A 20,246-nucleotide genomic window follows, 5' to 3' on the forward strand; every position below is an offset into this window, starting at 1 on the left:
TAAAGCCATATATGACCCTCATCTGGATGATAGTATATCTGTATACACACACACAGACACACACACACACACACACACACACACAGAAAACAGGAGGCATACATTACATTGAAATAGATGGAGTTTATAGGTGATATTTTTTTCTTTTTGATGGTCAGTAGAATCTAGAGCAGTACTGTCAATGGAAATGTCTGCCATGATGGAAATGTTCTTCCCATACCTGCACTGTCCAGTATGGAAGCCACAGGACACAGGTGCCTACTGAGCACTTGAAATGGGGCTAGTCCTAATTAAGATGTGCTGCAAGTTGCCAAGACCGGTTTGGCTCAGTGGATAGAGCGTCGGCCTGCGGACTGAGAGGTCCCAGGTTCGATTCCGGTCAAGGGCATGTACCTGGGTTGCCGGCACGTCCCCAGTGGGAGATGTGCAGGAGGCGGCTGATCGATGTTTCTCTCTCATCGATGTTTCTAACTCTCTCTCTCTCTCCCTTCCTCTCTGTAAAAAATCAATAAAATATATTTAAAAAAAAAAAAAAAAAAGATGTGCTGCAAGTGGAAAATATATACTGGATTTTTTTAAAAAAAATATTTTTACTGATTTTAGAGAGGAAGGGAGAGGGAGAGAGATAGAAACATCAATGATGAGAAAGAATCATTGATCAGCTGCCTCCTGCATGCCCCCTACTGGGGATTGAGCCCACAACCTGGGCATGAGCCCTTGACTGGAATCAAACCTGGGACTCTTCAAACCTGATGCTCTATCCACTGAGCCAAGCCAGCTAGGGCTACATACTGGATTTTTAAGACTTAATCCTATATAATAAAATGCTAATATGCAAATTGACTGAACGGCAGAATGACCGGTCTCTATGACATGCACTGACCACCAGAAGGCAGACATTCAATGCAGGAGCTGCCCCCTGGTGGTCAGTGTGCTCTCACAGGGGGAGCGCTGCTCAGCCAGAAGCCAGGCTCATGGCTAGCAAGTGCAGAGGTGGTGGCAGGAGCCTCTCCCACCTCCATGGCAGCACTAAGGATGTGCAACTGCTGGCAGTCGGACATCCCCTGAGGGCTCCCGGACTGTGAGAGGGTGCAGGCCGGGCTGAGGAACTCCCCCCAAGTGCACCAGGCCTCTAGTATGGAAATAATAATGTGAAATATCTCATCTTTTTAAAAAATATATATTTTTATTGGTTTCAGAGAGGAAGGGAGAGGGAGAGAGAGATAGAAACATCAATGATGAGAGAGAATCATTGATTGGTTGTCTACTGCATGCCCCACACTGGGATCAAGCCTGCATCCTGGGCATGTGCCCTGACCAGGAATGGAACCATGACCTCCAGATTCATAGGTCGATGCTCAACCACTGAGCCATGCCAGTTGGGTTCTCATCATTTTTCCTATTGATTAAATGTTGAAATAATAATATTTTGGATATATTGAGTTAAGTAGAACATTATCAAAATTAATCTCACTTGTTTCTTTTTGCTTTGTTTAATGTGACTACTAGAAAATTTTAAATTACATATGTGGCTCACAGTATATGTCTTTTGAACAGCACTGGTCTAGAGTTTAAGAAAGAGCATGGCATTTGATATCAAGCAAACTTGAGTTTAACTCCCAGTCTTCCCTTTTCTAACTAGATGACCTTAAGCAAGGTGCTGAACCCAATACATCCCTTGTTCTTTTTCAAATGTAAAACAGAGATTAATGATTATACCCAGCTCTGAGACTTGTTGTGTTGATTAAATGAGTTGATAATGTAAAGCCCCAAGAGCAGGCAGTGCCTGGCATCTGTTAACTGCTCAGTAAGAATTAGCAGTTACTTATTTCTAAATGTTTTAAGGTGTATGTGAGTTTGCTATAAAGATTAAAAAGAAAATGGAAACAATTAAATTTTAAAACAAAAGCAATTATTTTTAATTATGGTCAGAAGCTTAGTATTTATGTTCTTTTAAAGCTATATAGTAATGTTTGCTTTGTCTTGGGGGGAGGGGGTGTATGTACAAACCATGGACACAGTGGAGTTTGAGACTATTACAAGTGACCATTTATGAGGCAATCTCCTTCTTGCCTTCTGACCCTTGTCCTCCCCCTTCCAGTAAGGGGAGGGGATAATTGCATCATGGTTCTCCCTGGCACGCACTACACACCAAGTGTTCGCCTATATTTAGCCAACATGAAGTCACTGAAATTCTATGCCCACTAGATGCAATTAGTGCTTTGTTATTTGTTGCTCACATAGCTTATATCCGGAATGGTCTGCATAGTTTGTGTCCGTAGATAAATTTAAAAGGACGGAAAAATCTTTTGTTGCTGGGAAAATTGCTTGGGAGTAGGAACTGAAACCCCAAGTCAATGAGTCCACTGATAGGTACCCTGAGGAAAATACTTGATATCTCCTGCGAGCCAGGGAGACCTCAGTCATCCTCCTCTTGGGTGGCTGGGGGAGGAGCAGGGTGAGCAGGCTGGCCATGCAGGGATTGTCTATGTTCTACTCAACTGGTAAAAGCAGCACTTCTGATCATTGGCTCCCAATAATGGTCCCAACTCCACTTTCCTTCCAGCAATCAGAAATGACACTTGGGACACAAAAACACAGAGCAGCACAGCAGGGCTGACTCTATAAGTGGACAAGGGGTGGGGATGCCCACAGGTGTGTTTCAGATGTTCAACCCATTGGCTGTTGCCTCATTTTTACTCTGGGAGCCTTCTTCCTCTAGCTTAAGGCTCTGAAGTGTGTGTGTGGGGGGGGGGGGGGGATGATTAGGAGGTGGGGGGAGCATTGGAAATATTACCTTAGGGTCCCAATTCTCAAATTTTTGTTTTTCAAATTTTTTCCTCACTTTGGATGACAGACAATGACTTACTCCTATTAGAGAATCCACTTTTGTTTTATTTAACAAACAAAATAACTTTAGGGGAGCAGGCAAAGAAATAGGGCAAACAGTAGTGAAAATATTTCTAAAGTAGATAAAGTATTCATAAAAGTATTACATTGTGGGTAAAGTATTCCTGAGGCCAGGGATTCTGTACAAAATTTAGAGGCCAGTTGCCACTGCCTCATACCCTCAAACATTACCATTCTTTTGTTCTCTATGTCTTGTTTTTTCACTTAAGACTTTTGTTCCGCTCCTAAAAATAGTTATTTTTATGTTAAAATATATAAAAACTAGAGGCCCGGTGCATGAATTCGTGCATGGATGGGGTCACTCGGGGTGGCCTGCAGGGATCAGGCCCCAGCTCGTGCCCCCAGCCTTGCAGCCCTGCAGCCCCGCCTGGCACCCCACGGTGGCCTGGCACCACCCCCTCACCTGCTCCACCATCCTGCCTGCGGGACAATCGATTGGGGCTGCCCCTCCCCCGCCGCCACTGCTGGTTGCCGATGCCCGCCATGTTCCGCACCACCCCTGGTGGTCAGCGCACATCATAGTGAGTGGTCAAACTCCTGGTTGGACAATTTGCATAGTAGGCTTTTATTATATAGGACTAGAGGCCTGATGCACAAAAATTTGTGCACTCGGGGGGAGGGGGGGTCCCTCAGCCCGGCCTGTGCCCTCTCGCAGTCTGGGACCCCTCAGGGGATGACCACCTGTTGGCTTAGGCCCGCTCCCCGGGGGATTGGGTCTAAGCTGGCAATCAGACATCCCTCTGGCAGCCCGGCAGCCCTTGGGGGATGTCCACTTGCCAGTGGGGAGCAGACCTAAGCTGCAGTCAGACATCCTTAGCGCTGCTGAGGAGGCAGGAGAGGCTCCCACCACCACCGCTGTACTGGCAGCCATCAGCCTGGCTTGTGGCTGAGCAGAGCTCCCCCATGTGGAAGCACACTGACCACCAGAGGGCAGCTCCTGCATTGAGCATCTGCCCCCTGGTGGTCAGTGTGTGTCATAGTGACCAGTCATTCCCAGTCTTTCTGCTGTTAAGGTCAGTTTGCATATTACCCTTTTACTATATAGGATCCTTTTTACTATATAGGATCAAGGCCTGGTGCATGGGTGAGGGCCAGCTGGTTTGCCCTGAAGGGTGTCCTGGATCAGGGTGGGGGTCCCACTTGGGTGCCTGGCTAGCCTGGGTGAGGGGCTGATGGCTGTTTGCAGCTGCTCACACCCCCTTCAGGGTGGGGGTCCCCACTGGGGTGCCCGGCCAGCCTGGATGAGGGGCTGATGGCTGTTTGCAGGCTGGCCACACCCCCTTTAGGGTGGGGGTCCCACTGGGGTGCCTGGCCAGTATGGGTGAGGGACTGAGGGCCATTTTCAGGCTGGCCGGCGACTGAAGCTCCCAGCCTCTCCTTTTTTTCTTTTTTTTTTATTCTGGGATTTATTTACCTTCTATAATTGAAATTTTGTTGCCGTCCTGCTCACTCCAGCTCTGAGGCCATGGCCTGCTGAAAGAAGGTATCTGGGGTTTGTTTAGCTTCTATAATTGAAACTTTGTTGCCTTTGGAGCTGTTGCTTTCGGAGCTCAGAGCCGGGCCGCGGCAGGCGGGGAAGCATGGCTTCCTCCATCACTGGAGCAAGCAAACCTCCTGCTCGCTTCAGCTGCGTGGCTGCCGGCCACCATCTTAGTTGGCGGTTAATTTGCATATCACCCTGATTAGCCCACGGGAAGTGTAGCGAAGGTATGGCCAATTACCCTTTTTGTCTTTTATTAGATAGGATAGGATAAGTTTTAAAAGAATATTAAACTCTTTTGAAAAACATTTTTGAAACTATTGCTTCTTACACCACAGATTATATTAAAAGTGAGTAAATATTTCAGCAAAGCATCAATAAACCTGTTTTTGATGTTTTAAATATTAATTCACTCATTAATTTAATGAATATTTATTGAGTACCCATTGTGAATAATAGTAGTGTACATTTCATTTGTGTTATCACTTTATCTTTTATTAAGTAATCATAATATTTGTGGTTTCACTAACACGTTTGCAGCATCATTCTTCCTCACTTGCAGTATCGATTTGGTGAAGTTATTAAAAATTATCCTTGGACAACATTAAAAAGGAAATGAAAGCAGACATTTAAGCTCAACTCCCTCCCAGGGCAATCTGAAGTGGCCTCAGCTATTAATGGCACATCATTATATCCCCATGGGTTGTGACAAAGAGGTCACAGATAATTACCAGCACACATTTTTCTTCTCCCACAAAAGAAGTAAGATAGACCAGGTGAATTTATTTCAAGGGAAACATTGAGTCAACTCAGACTTATTAAAAAGTAAAGTATTTCAAACTTTAGTACTCTATTATTAGTAATAAGTTATTTTCCACATACCTCACACTCTAAGGAAAATAGCTGTGTTGGGCAGTAACCAGTCATCAACACCTCAGTGTGAATGAAGACTTGACAGTGGATTCTAAGAGATGAAGTGAGGTAGAGAGGAAAGGACAGTGGATACTTGGAGTAGGGAGAGGGCACCCTGGGGGGAAATTATCTCTAACTTTCCAGTTTTGCACAGGAAATAATCTCCCTAGGTCCTAGCCCTACTTTCCCCAAAATCATACAAACTGAGTTCTTTACTAATTGCTATGATTAACTCTACCAATTACAATGATAGAAAAGGAAAGTCTTCTGACAGTTTTATATGTTGACAGTCATGATAATGACCATTTATGGTAAATTTTTAAATGCATGAAAGTGGTGGTAGTGAGGTTGGAAGTAAATATTGTTGCTATGGTTTTAAAATATAAATAAATAAAAATAATAATTCCATTAGTACAACAGTTAAAATATGCCATAATAGAACTGACAATAGCTTTTACTACTGTAAGTATACTAGAAGCCTAGTGCATGGATTCGGGCACTGGTGGGATCCCTAGGTGTGGCCTGCGGGGATCAGGCTGAAACCAGCATCCAACATCCCCCGAGGGATGTAGTAGCGCGAGAAGTGGAAGGCAGCCAGGAAGGAGCCTGAGCCGGGCGCAGCGCCGCTCCTGCTCATCCTGGCCCCGCTGCACCTACTGCTGCCACTGCTCCCTGGTAGTCTCCACACACTCATCCTAGGGTGATACCGGTGCATCCATGACAGAGAAATGGCCGCGGGCTCACGCCCAGTCAGTCCTGATGCTGATCCCAATCTCGGTCCCGGTCCGAATGGGGGAAGGGTGCCCAGGAGGAATGTCTGCGGGAGAGGCTTGCACCGCCGCAGCTGCACTCAAGAGCCATGAGCCCGGCATCTGACGCCCATTGGTCAGCTGAGCAGCGCTCCCGCTGTGGGAGTGCACTGACCACGAGGGGGCAGCTCCTGCATTGAACGTCTGCCCCCTGGTGGTCAGTGCACATCATAGTGACCGGTTGAGCCATTGACTGGTCGCTTAGGTTTTTATATATATAGACTAGGGGCCCAGTGCATGAATTTGTGCACCTTGAAAGGAACTGTGGGCCACGAGGCTGTGGTAGGCATAGGGGCAGGCTTCAGCCCATCCTCCAGGACCCTGCCCAGCCCCTCCCGCCGCGGCCCCCAGTCCCCTGTCTGCGGCAGCCCCGCTCCTGCTGCCACCACTCCCTTGCGCTGGCAGCACCGGCCACACTCGTACCCACTGATGGTGTGGAGCAATTGAGGCTGGCACCAGCAGTAGGTGCGAGTGGGGCCAGCGCCATCAGCAGGTGCGAGCAGTGGCTGCTGCCCCAATTGCCCCTCAGGAGCAGGGGGAGGTGGAGAATCCCTCAGGGGCAATCAGGGCTGGCAGCTGCCACTCACACCCGCTGATGGCGTCAAGTGATCGGGACCGGCACCAGACACCGGCAGCAGGTGTGACTGGTGGCTCCGGTGCCAGCTGTGGGTGCGAGCGGGGCCAGCACTGGCAGCAGGTGCAAGTGCTGGGTGGGACTGTGGTGCACAGGAGCAAAGAATTTTCAGTAACCACCAGAGGCTCACCCTGATGACAGCGACCGGCACCCTGCCTTGGTCTGCCTTGGTCTGGCGCTCACCTGCTCCACCATCCTGCCACGGCCAATGCCCGCCATGTTCCGCACACGTCCCGTGGTGGTCAGTGCACGTCATAGTGACTGGTTGTTCGGTTGTTCCTGTTCTGCCATCTGGTCTATTTGCATATTAGCCTTTTATTATATAGGATAACATGATTTTTAAAAAATATATATTTCTTTATTGATTTCAGAGAGGAAGGGAGAAGGAGAGAGAGATAGAAACATCAATGATGAGAGAGAATCATTGATCGGCTGCCTCCTGCACACCCCCTACTGGGGATCGAGCCCACAACCCAGGCATGTGCCCTTGGCCGGAATCGAACCTGGGACCCATCAGTCCGCAGGCTGATGCTCTATCCACTGAGCCAAGCCGGCTAGGGCAGATAACATGATTTTTTAAAAATTCATAAAGATAATATATTTCAAATCTGTGTAAAAAGGATAGATTGTTCAATAAATGGGGCACCTATTTGAAAAAGAAAAATAAAAAATAAAAAATATCTCACTCCTTATATAAAATACATTTTAAAAGGTCTAAAATTGTAAAATAAAATAATGAATTTATTAAATTTCCAGAAGATAAACTGAGTGCATATTTTTGTAATCTAGGAATAAGGAAGCTCTTTTTAAGCAGATACCTTGAGGAAAAGATTGTCAGTTTGGGCTTTTCTTTTTTTTAAGTTAAAATATCTTCATGGAGTCGGGTAGGGGGGGTGTCTCCTTATTCTCACAGAAACAACCATTGAAACAAGACTGGGGGGAAATATTTGCAATATTAATGACACAATATACATAAAACGTTTGCATACAATGATGATAAGTTTTACATGTCAGAACAAACAATCCTATAAAGGAGAAAAAGGGCAAGGACTTGAATAAAAAATTCAAAGAAGAAACACAACTGTCCCCAAATTGTTGAGCACAGTAAGATGTTAGAGTGAGACCCTATCATGGTCACCAGCCTAGCCCCCCATTTTATCCAGGGAAATAAGGCTCAGAGAGCTTTAGTGACACGCCTCCTGTCATCCAACCCATTAATGCAGAATTAATTTAACTTTAGCCTGAAACAGTCTATAGAGATCTTTATACATCAAATGTGAACAAAACAAGTTTGAGTTTCAACCCTCCACATTCAGACCTGTGTATGTGGCCCCTGGACAGGCATCAGGAAGAACCTGGAGATGCAGAGGGAGACCCCATGGCCCCATTTGCATTCTTGGCTGCAGAAAGCAAGGGGCCCAGCTCATCTGGCTTGTCTGCTCTTTCAGTGGCTTTCAGATATGATTCATTGAGTTAAAAAGACATTCCAGGCCAGCCCCCATTTGTTTGGAAGACAACCTCAAGCCCAGCTCTGCTCAAGGTCACTGCCTGTGGGACAAGGCCTTGCCAATGACCAGATCTGCCATCCAGGGCTGGACACTGATACAATCTGAATGGAAACCAAGAGGAGGGCATAGAAAGCAAAATCAGTATAATCAGGGGTTTCATAAATCTGGCCTGCACATAGCCAAGGGCATGGGCAGTAATATTATTATTATTATTATTATTATTATAGATAATATTCAGGGGTGGGCAAAAGTAGGCTTATAGTTCTGAGTATGAGAAACAGTTTATTATATTATTATTTACTAGAGGCCCAGTGCACAAAAATTCATGCACTGGGGGTGGGGGAGCTCTCTCAGCCCAGCCTGCCTCCTCTCACAGTCCAGGAGCACTCAGGGGATGTCCCACTGACGGCTTAGGCCCGCTCCCCATGGAGAGTGGGCCTAAGCCGCAGTCTGGCCTCCCTCTCTGGGAGGCGATCCGGCTGATCAGGGGAAGGTGCCGCCCCCATCACTCCACTGCTGCTGGCACTGCTGGCTGTGGTGGCTGCGAGGCCTGAGCCCCGGGCCTTGCAGCCGCTGGGGCTTACGGCTGCCTGAGCCCATGGCTGCCTGAGCCCCGCACCTCTCAGCCACCAGGGCTCACGACTGCCTGAGACCACGGCTGCCGTGAGCCCACAGCTGCTGTGAGCCCCGGACCTCACAGCTGCCAGGGTTCAAGGCCACCATGAGCCACGGGCCTCGCAGCCACTGGACGTCCAGAAGACATCCGCCCTAATTAGCATATTACCCTTTTATTAGTATAGATTAATTATATTATTTTCCATATGAATAACTGTGAACCTACGTTTGCCAACCCTTGTAAAGATACGTTTTAATTTTAATAGCTTTGTATTTGTTTCAATATGTATAGACAAATAACTAGCACATAAATGTCATGATTTCACATATATGATTTTGTTTTAGGATGAGCCTGCAGTAAGTGTTTAGGTTAAAAAAAATGACTTCATTTAAAGAACAAAAGAATGCAGATGTTATTTGAATATGACAAAAATTGTGACTAAGGTATGCAAATGACTGAAGTTTGGAAAACACTGATATAGTCCATTTTGTATAATTTGTAGGTGGGCACCAGCCTTGGAAAGAAATTCATTTTACAGTGCTTGCCAACCCATGCATACACATACATTTATGCAGTTACAACAAGAGTTTGAGAAACAATATTTACTCCTATTTGTGCGATGCCCTCTGAATCCTCGATTCATGTTTAACTCCTCTTTCCCTTTCTTTCCTCTCATGTTTGATTGTCTTGAAGTCCTTCCTGTCAGTTCTGCTCCTAAAGGCTCTTTATTCATTCCTTTTTCCATCTCCAGTGCTTCATTCCTGGTCTATGTCCCCATTACCTTTCACCTGGACTATACCCTAACCCCCTCCTTGCCTCCAATCCAATGTTTCTCCTTCAATCCACCCTCCACACTGTTGCCAAAAAGCTTATTCAAAAACTCTGATCCGACCCTGTCATGCCCCAGTGCACAGGATAAAGTCCAGCTACTAAACAAGGCTTTAAAGGCAACTGGTTGTTGGTCTCTGCCAACCCTTCCAAATTCCAAAACTGGCAAATCAGGATTAGATACCCAGGTTTCTTGATTATCAAATCTAGTGCTCTTCTCAACATACCATGCTGCCTTCTTAAAGACTCTCTGCCTGTTGTTTTCATTCCACAGGTGATACCTGCATAAGTAATGTCCACCCTTCTGGTACAGGGAGTTTTGAAAAAATCCTGTCATGAGACAAGCAGAATGTCCATAAGGCAGACCTGCCATGATCAAAGGTATTGTGAATACATAATGTCATAAGTGGAGGGTAAAACTAGAAAGAGAAATGAACTAGAAGTGTCTATTATGCAATACTAAATTCATGTTGGCAACCACCAGTATACATAAGGCTTATCTAGTCCAGTGGTTGCCAACTGGTGGTCCCTGAGGTCTGAAAGGTTGACGACCGCTGATCTAGACCATCCTCACTTTGCAATTCTCCCACAGGAAGCAAATATTCCTGTGAGCAGACAATGACCCTCTGGATCAACTAGAGTAAGCAAGGTATATCCCACTCCCTGCCCTCCACCCCCCGTTGATGTTGGACTTGCCTCAGCCAATGGAATATTAGCTGATATGACACAAGCAGAAGCTTCAAATGTGTTTGCCTGTTTTGACTTGGCCTCTTGAACGGTTCCACCCTCTGCCAGAAGAGTATGCCTCAGGTAGTCACTGTGTCCTTTCATCTCGGTCCAGAAATGGAATCACTGGAGCAGACCTGTATTTGACCCTAAGCCTGAAGTCCAGATTAGCTCAGCCAACCCAGTTGAGCCTAACTAAAATCAGAGCAAGGCTGACCTGCAGCTCCATTAGCAAGAAAAAGAAATGTTTATTGTCCCCAGCTACAGAGATTTAGAGGTGGTTTGCAACACAGCAAGAACTGACTAACCCCCAAATAAAGTGGGTTTTGTTTTGTTTTTAACAAGTTAAAAATCAACTCTTTGTTGTTCTTTTGTGGATCATCTACAGGAGGGAAAGTAATAACACCCCGTTGATCTAGCCCCCAGCACATTTCTGGGGCAGCTCCCAGCATGGGGGTTGCGTAATGCAGAAAGCTTTGCAGCCTCGTTCTCACATTAGTCTGACAAGAAAGTAAATTAGGACTTTTGTTACACTCCTGCACTCCCTCCCCCACTAAGTCACAGAGAAGCCCAAAGTACAACAGAAAATCTGGTGGCCCTTTATTAGCATATCCATGCCTCTCCTTTTTTTTTCTTTCAGAAACTGAGAGTTGTTTTTAACAAGGGCCTACAGCGTTGCGATCTTGTCCCCACGCAGCTTTAGCTATAATTTTTTTCTAGCGAGAGTTTATGGTGCCTGAGTCCTTTTAAAAAGCAGTGTTCCCAGGAGGAAACCAGCGGGGTTCACGCCACAGCGCCCAGTGGCCTGGATAACACAGACCTCGTTTTCCTCTAGCAGAGGTCGCAGAGGAGTTTTCTCTCCTCTCTATTTAGCCTCCTGTGTATTCTCCCACCCTCCGGGCGTCTTCCCAGCTCGCACCCGTTTTCTCCAGTTGGTTCCAGCCGGCCAAGGCCCGCTTTCTCGCAGCCCGGAGCCTCTGCGCCATTGCGGACGCTCTCCTCCAGGTGGCAGTAGAGAGCCACTCCCTGCCCAGCCGCTTACGTCACCTTGTTTACCCAGTCCGGGTCATTTTTAGATCTAAGATCACAGGATGTTAATGGGGCCACTGATTTCCCATTCGTTTTGGCAAAAGGCCCTCCTGTGGGCGTCGGGACAAACATGCTGTCCTTCTTGACAATGAAATTCTGCTGCGGGGAGTATTTATTTACAAACCTTTGGAATCTCATCTTTGGGAGATGGGAAAGCTACGCGTTGGTCTGTGCTCTGAGCTTGTTTCAGGTCACTTTAGATTCGGAGCCCGCACGAGGGTGGCGTTAACTAGGGAACGAGGAGATCCTAGATATTACAATGGTGTCTGGGAAGCATCGCCAGCGCCCCTGAGGGCCCTAGGGAGCCTGGCTTTTTACTTCCCCTTCCCTCTTCTAGAATAACTACTCAGCAGGAAAGCATTTGCACTTTGGAACTTGGAGGAATAAGGAAAACAGCTGATTAGGTCAATCTGTGTCCTGATTTATGATAGGGAAACACGTTGAGGCCCCTGCCTCAGATGCCCTCACCCAGGAATTGGATCTGAATGTCTCATCGCCATAAATCACACGTTTCACAGGCTGGAACTTTTCGTCCCAACAGCAAGCTCCACTTCTTTCTTACTCCTTATTTATTACTCCCACTCCCGGCTACTGATGAGGAAAGGTGAGGTACAGAGGAGCTGAATGTCCTAGCTCCAACTCCCTCATCTCCAGGCCCTGTGTCATTTTTGCAAAAGTAAAGACATCAAAAGCACTAGGCCAGCTTTGGCAGGCAAGGGGTGAAAGGGGCTGGGAGTGTATCTGTGACTGTTCAAGAAGCAAGATAAACAAATACAATTCCTCAGCTATGCACTCGTTTACAAGAAGAGGGTAGAAGCATCCATGCTAAGGAGAAGAAAGATAGAAAGTCATCTGTGAATAATGTTAAAAATAAATGAGACTCCAAGTTTCTTAAGTGCCAGTTCCTCCCTGTCCACCTCCCATTTCATCCTTTTACACACTCCTGCTGCAGCTGCCAGTTAAAAACCAACTCCCAGAGAAGGCAAAGTCCCTTTCCCTCAAGTAGTGTGCGACCCACTGAAGTGATCACGCTGGCCTGGAGAAATAGACATTTTTCCTGCAGGCAGGAAGGGGTAGAAAATTCAATTCAGTTCGTTTCAACAACCTTCTCTTGAGCTTCTAATCTGTGTCAATGACTCCGGCAATATAGGTTATAAAAACATGAAAAGATACAGTTCTACCACTGTGGAACTTTGAGTCTAGTAGAGTTTATAGTCATAGGGAGTTTTTTATTCCTTTGGAAAGCACATAATGAAAGAAGGTTTGAAAGAGACGTTATAATAGAAAAGGAGAATGCCAGGTAAATGGCTTGGAAAAGCATTCCTTCACTTGGGCATCTACTTAAGAGTGGATTGGGGATAAGGCCTGGCAACATGACAGAGGTGCTTGGTAGAATATAGGAGCCCCAGCACTCCAAGCTTTTAAGAGGCTGATAGAGGAAGCCTCTTGTTCAGGGTGCATCAAAGGGCAGGGATGTGGAGCCAGTCAACAAGAACCATGAAGTTCTTCAAAGAAAGGGCCAGAGTAGGGAGCATACCCTATAGCTGCCTTCAGGTGTACATTCTGGACAAGCATTAGACCCAGCCTCAGAAGAAATATACTAGTATGAGTAGGAAGAAATAAATGGTCCTAGATCCACTTATCACCAGTAAAATCACCTTTTCAAATGCCTTTTGTCAAGAACCTGGTGATGATTCAGATCCATCTAGTCACAGGAAAGACCAAATGGAGGGAAAGCAAACAATGAAATATTTTTATTTTTTATGGTTATGTGAAATTTAGAACATATTTTTAAAAACTTTTAAATTGTTAAGCAAATGCAGACAATAGCATAAAACAAATGTACAATTTAATAAATTATAAGGCCAACACTCTAGTAACCTTGCAGCCACCCACGAAGTGAGCTAGAACCATGTCAGCAATATCAAGAACTTTTGAAGCCACAATTTAACTGTTGCAGGCTCTTAGGAGAGATTGGATGGGTCATTTACAGGATATTCTGAGACCTCAAGGAAAGAAAGGTCCCTTCAATCATCAATCAAGCAATACATACTGAGTACATATAATAGGGCTAGATGTAAAATTGACTTCGTTCCTATACATTAACCTGAAGAAGGTGAGAAAGAAAAGGAGCCAGTATTTATTGAGTGCCTACTATATGCTAAGTGCTGTGTTATCTAAATGAGAAAAAAATTAAGGATTAATACTTACTACAGCTCTGTGAGGTTGGTGTTATGGTCACAGCTCTGGTTAGGTAGCCCACTTTAAAGATGAGGAAACTAATGCATAGAGAGGTTAAAGAACTTGCCCAGAGTCATGTGGCAAATAAGAGGCAGTTGGCACTTGGCTCCAGAGCCCCATTCTTTACCCTAAATAGTAACCTGGTTAGTATGGTAGATACTTCTATTTGCCCTTCTAGATCTACTCTCCACTCTTTTCTATCCACTACATGCAAACTGTATCAACAGGCTCCCTTGCCCTTTGGTTTTTGGTTGGGTTTAGCAAGTGGAAGCCCTGGGCAGGAGATCAGAGGGAAGAAAAGTGTGAGGGAGACCTGGGAGGGCGGGGAGTGAAAAGAGGGCACCTCCGGCCTGGCTCCATCTCTTGACTCATGGTCACAGCTCTTGTCAGGTGGTGAACCACACAGGGCCCACTCTATAGGTCCTAGTGTTCACACCTTTCCTACCCCTTCAAGCCTAGGGGTGGTCAAGTAGCTGTTACTTATTACACTACTTCTGTGGTTTTCCTACATCCTGCCCACACCTTTGTAAATAGTCCCTTTATTCAACTCTCCTCAAATTACTCAATTTGAGTGTGCCATCTGTTTCCTGCCCAGCTCTGACCAGATATAAATAGGAAAGCAGCAACTCAAAGGCCTCCCTCCCTGTATGAGAAGCATTTCTTATGGGTACAGGACTAGTCGCAGGTGAATTGAGATGACTACTCATTAGAAGGGCTTCAGGACAGGCCGTGTGTGTGTGTGTGTGTGTGTGTGTGTGTGTGGTCAAGACAAGCCACAAGTAGTTTTATAGGTTTAAAGGATCCTAGGCCTTCTGGAAGAAGAGCCAAAGGGAGGAAACAGAATATGGGGGAGATTAAAGAGATGAGCTTCCAGAGCCACACTGACTGGGTTCAAGTCCGGGTTCCTCCACTAACCAGATATATGACCTCTGGCAGGTCATTTAACATTCCATTGCCTCTGGGTCCCCATCTATAAGGTGGGATAATAACAGTAAGTGGGACAATAAATGCAATGTCTGGCCCATATTAAGAGTTATATTATTGAGGGAGCTCAGACATTAATTTTTTGACCTTTGAAAAGATCTTGGGGATAGTACACTGGGAAATCAGGAAGCAAACTGGAAGAAGATTGCCACAGCTTGGATCCTAGAACCAGTATGCAACACTAAGAGAAGCTCTTAGCATGACTCTGTCCTGGATTAGACTACCACGTGAGGGCACATGGAACATATGTCCATCAGAAGAGTAGAGGAAATAAGTTACCAGAAAAATCTCACACTGAGAGAATAAAGTACCCTCACTTCTTACCTTCCTAGAGGGTTCCCTTCTGTAAATATCACTTCTCTCTCCTGCATTCTCAATTTCTTCCTCTTGAATGGATATTCTCATCAGCCTATAAAAGATACCCTAATATCTCTTATCTTAAACTTTTTTTGATTGCACATTCTCTTCCATTTATTTGATCTCATTCAAAGCAAAATTTCTTCAGAGTTGTCTGTAGACACTTCTTTTTCCCTCCTGTTCTTTCCTTAACACAGTCCATTAGCATTTCAATCTCAAACTGCTCTTCTCATGGTCCAATAAGCTCCACATTGCTTCATCTAATGGTCACATTCTTGGCCTCTTAGCTGCATTTGGCCCAGTGTGGATGACACTCTTCATGTTGACGTATCTTCTTGCCTAGGCTTCCATGGATCTCCTGGATCCAGGAAGCCTGGATCTCCTCCTACCTCTCCAGGTTTGTCAGCATGCCATGCTGGCAAGCCAGCTACATGTGAGCTCTTGGGATGTATGGTGTGCAGAGATTATCTCATTTATCAGTTCTTTACAGTGGCTCAGGAAATGTGAAGAAATTTCCGTCTTTGATGACCATTAGATTCATGAGGCTGATGGGAGTTGGTGAAGGGTGGGATAGCCAAGGAGAAACTGCAATGGTACAGGGATGATCTCTAGTCTGTCTCGTGCAAGCCTGGGAGCTCACAGCAGTCAGATGCTGACATTCATCTCGGATTTTTATGGTCAACTAGCCTTTATTATTCCTGTTTTACAAGGGAAGAAAATGGAAGGGGGGAGGATATGGGGTTTATTAATTTTCTCGGTCAAGGTCATATAAGGAGGCACAGTGGTCCATTAGGGCTTTTTATATAAGAAACCCCTACCCTTCCCCACTCATGTCCTGCAGGATCCCCAGAAAATAAAACTCAGTCTGTAGCACTTTCTAAGCCTTTTCCAGAATCAGTCTTCTCTTGAACAAACCAGGATCAGACTTGGGACCAGAGCTTAGTCCCAAGAGCTTAGCACCACTTGGTATTCTTCTTTGTCTTTCCTGGGTACCCTGTTTTCGTGTGTTGGGGCAGGGAGTGGGGAGTGTTTGGGGCACAGGAAACATATCTTTCTGTTTAGGATTTTAAAATCTTTTTAATCCTGTCTTCAGGGACTACGTCATGAATATGAGAGACAGGATGTTCCTAGGTGAGATATGCTTGAAAGAAGCCAGTAATGGTCTTTACAAATTATAAGTGCCATGACCAGGTTTGCAGGTAATTTGGAGGCCCGATGTCAAAATGTCAGAGAGGATTGTTGTTGTTGTTTTACTATAATCAAAACAATATTTTATTGACAGGAAAATAGATAAATAAATAACTGGGATTAAGTAAAAAAAAAGAAATCTTGCTATATGACAAAGGTGGCATTTTAGTTTTTTTTTCTTTATTGATTAAGGTATTACATATGTGTTCTTATCCCCCCATTGCCCCGCCACTCCCCCACTCATGTCCTCACCCCCCTGGTATCTGTGTCCATTTGGTTAGGCTTATATGCATGGTAAGGGATGTTTTGAGGACAGTGGTTTCATTACCCATTTAGGCAGTTTCAGGAGATATAATGTCCATTCCTTTCTTCCTTCTATCTTATAACACAGAAATAAGTTATAAGATAACGTAGCCTCCCTGTGTGTGTTTATCCTCATCTTTTCCAATGTGTCTTTGGAAAAGCTAATGAGAAGTAGAATGTAGAGAAAAACAGAGTCAGGCCGTATCTGGGTTTGAATCTGAGTTGCCCTGTATAGTAACTGGGTGATTTGCATAAGTTTAGTTATGCTCTCAAAGCCTCCGTTGCCTTATTTATAAATGCAGATAATAAATATCATCTCATGGAGTTTTTGTGAGATTTAGAGTCAATGTTCATACAGTTCTAGAGCATGTGTGTGGTCCATGCTCAGTAAGTAGTAGTGGTTATAATAAAGTTCCCAGTAGGCTAGCCTTTCACGTAAATCCCTTCCTGTGTAAAAAAAAATCTGGTGAATCACTTAGATCAATTAAGATGTTTTCAGCTATAAGCCGCAGGAAATGCAACTGAGAATAGGTTAACAATAAGGACGATGTATCATCTACTTAAGAAATCCAGAAGTTGCTTCAGCTTAATAATGGCAGAGGGGCTGAACATTCTTCTATCTCTCTGATGCATCCTTAGCTTATCTTCTTTGTCCTCAGATAGTCTTCCTCCTGGTTCAAGATGGCACAGTCCTAGGTGTCACATGGAAATACAACCACATCCAATAGCAGAAGAGGACTGTCTCTTGATATGTATGCCTTTTTAAGCAAGAAAATCTTTCTGAGAATCCTCCCAGTTGACTTCTTATCATATTTCATTGGCCAGAATGATCTCATGTGCTTATGTTTGATCAAGAAGACAATCACGACAATTGGTGGTTTAAATCGTGTTTTTATTCCTGAAATAGGAAGGATGGTTCTTGGATAAGCAACCAGTCAATGATCTGCTCCATTGTTTGTCTAGCAACATCTAAAAAAAAAAAAGGTTTATTGAGCACCTATAATGTATGGGCTCAGGCTTTAGAGATACTGACATCACAGTTTATTGTCAACCACTAAATTTAGAACCTAATGCTAGTGATCTTGACTCACAGAGAAAAGGTGCTCAGGAAATGTCCTGGGAAGCAAGGAGCTAAAGGGCAAGGTGGAGGTGCCTGGGCCAGGTTCATTCATGGCCAGGAAGCGGCTGTCTTGGAAGCAGAGCTTGCCAAAGAGGTGAGGGAGCTCCCCAAGCTTCAAGCTGGCACTCAGCTCCCAATTATGTTTCCAGAATTATTAGCTTTGATTCTGTGAGAAAGGAACACATCAAAGCCAGAATCCTATGAATTAAAATGTTGACTAATCGGGCTAATTATAGTTCAGTCATCTGAATTTTCACACAATGAGCCTGAGTTCTCATGAAAGCCTTCTCCTGGGCAGGAGGCTTTGATGATGAAGCAGCTATTTATGTCCCAGACCCAGTCGTACTCACTTTGGCCAGGAATCCTCACTGGAGTGCCATTGCCTGCTCAAACCCATCTGGGTTCTACCCCAGGTTTCTTGAAAGCTGAAGCAAGCTCAGTTGAGGCAGAGATTATAAAGGTTTTGGGATCAAGATTCCCCTGCCTGGAGAAAGATTTAACCAGTGCGTTAGGATGTCATGATGGGATTCTTTTCATTTTCAATTTTATTCCAGATTTAAAAATACTGAAGTAATTTACATAGTCTAATTATACTTTAGGGAGAACCTTCTCACTTAACATGTCTCAGTTATCAGATGCAGAGTGGTATAATAAATTTTAATCACTGTTTGGATGTTCTTTGCTGCAGTTAATAATATAGACTAAACCTAAATCTTTGATGAGCTACTAAAGACATTTTTTGGTTGTCACAACTGGAGAGGATGGATGCTATTGGTATCTAGTGTGTGAGGACAGGTATACTTTGAAACATCCTGCAATGCACAGTTTAGGCCCCTACAACAAAGAATTATCTGACCCCAAATGTTAACAGCACTGAGATTAAGGAATCCTCTGATAAAGGGTAAATAAAGGTCCATTCCACATTAGTCATCCATTCAATGTGACAACATGTTTACTTAAACAGTGTCACCTGCCATCAAAAGAAAAATTTGGGCAATCTCCTTTATATTTAGCATTTCTGAAAGAGAGCTAGGAAGAAAGAAATGGATTAAATTCATGACAATCATAGTCTCAAATCTTATGGAAGATGATTAATTCCTCCTAGTCAATACCTTGCTCTTTAGGTAGCTGGCACGTGATAAATAACAATGATGTTTATGGATGCATAGGTCCACTGGTCAGCCATTCTTCCTATAAGGACAATTAAAGAAATAGTGTATAGAGCATGATCCACTCAGTATATTTCTGTTCCCAAACTACTTTTTTAAAAAGAAAGTTTTAATCAATTCTATTGTAAATATTATATAAGCATTAACAAGGTTTAAAATCATGCAAGACCTAGGTACAAATTAAGTACTCTTGATATTAAACTTAACTGTTATCAAACTGTGCCTAAATCAACTAAAGGAGCCTTGGGCCTTCCTCTTGCTTCCTAAATCTTTCCTATGTTATATAGTGCATTTGGAGCTTAACGTTAATTGGCCTTTTCAACACACTCTTAGGATGTTCTGTTCTGTCTTGTCCTTCTGGAGAAAGATCACTTAGAAATTGTTTTAATGAACACATGCCCATAATGTAAAAAGTCAAATAGCATTAAAAGTCTAATGAAATTCAACAGTTTCCTTCCTCATTCCTTCCTACTCCCCTTAGTCTTCTTGTTTCTTCTGGCATTTACACATTGCCATATATTAAGTAATATACATGTGCTGTTCTCTTTTGGTTCAGCAATTTAGATGTATTATCATCCTTTTATGGTAAGTGAAGATTTAGCACTCTTTTAAGCTATCCCTTTGTTTTAACTCTCTAATCCTTCCTACATAATGATATAATTTCTGGTTAAATTAATATTTGGTGTTTGCATCATTATACACATGCAAAGAAAGTTACCTTTTGTTTTCCCTGATGTTAATAATTGCCTTGTTTTTTCACTGTTGACTACTTTAAGTTTTTTCCTTTGCAGTATTTGTGGTTAAAAGTATTGTACTGGTGATCTAATTTCTTTTTGTAGAGGCCACGTTTTCAGCCCCTGAATGCCTCTAACTTGTGACTCACTGAAAAGATAGTCTAATGTCTAGGCCCAGCCCATTTCCTATCATCAGCTTTATCTTCCCCAAATGGGTCATTCTTCAGTCAGAAGTTTTTGTCTCCATTAAAGATTCTAAGTTCAGCCCTAGCCGGTTTGGCTCACTGGATAGAGCGTCAGTCTGGGGACTGAAGGGTCCCAGGTTCAATTCCCGACAAGGACATGTACCTTGGCTGCAGGCACATCCCCAGTAGGGGGTGTGCAGGAGGCAGCTGATCGATGTCTCATCGATGTTTCTAACTCTCTACCCCTCTCCCTTCTTCACTGTAAAATCAATAAAATATATATTAAAAAAAAAAAAAGATTCTAAGTTCAGCTGACCTTCCATGCCACTTGCTAGGGGCCATGTAAAAGTAAAGGACTAAACCCTCAACACTACAGTTCCTCCAGTCACACATTTTAGATCACTTATTAAGCAGCTAACATTGGATTCTTCAGAAGGTCTCAGGGACAGTACT

At 44.2% G+C, this 20,246-nt stretch overlaps 1 long non-coding RNA gene across 4 annotated transcripts in view; it reads left to right on the forward strand.

Annotated features, from left to right (window-relative positions):
• Positions 1-20,246, forward strand: part of LOC139019404 (uncharacterized) — a 90,711-nt gene that overhangs the window by 40,542 nt on the left and 29,923 nt on the right. For 3 of the 4 annotated variants that reach the window (XR_011473102.1, XR_011473099.1, XR_011473101.1), the window contains exon 5: positions 9,972-10,078. This is a non-coding gene — a long non-coding RNA (uncharacterized lncRNA). Of the gene's footprint in view, positions 1-9,971; positions 10,079-10,289; positions 10,712-20,246 lie in introns of those variants that run through there. The other variant, XR_011473100.1, reaches the window with a different exon arrangement.

The sequence above is a fragment of the Myotis yumanensis genome, unplaced genomic scaffold, assembly GCF_028538775.1.
Source record: "Myotis yumanensis isolate MYYU_CA2020_CCGP unplaced genomic scaffold, mMyoYum1.0.hap1 SCAF_11, whole genome shotgun sequence".
Lineage (NCBI taxonomy): Eukaryota > Metazoa > Chordata > Mammalia > Chiroptera > Vespertilionidae > Myotis > Myotis yumanensis.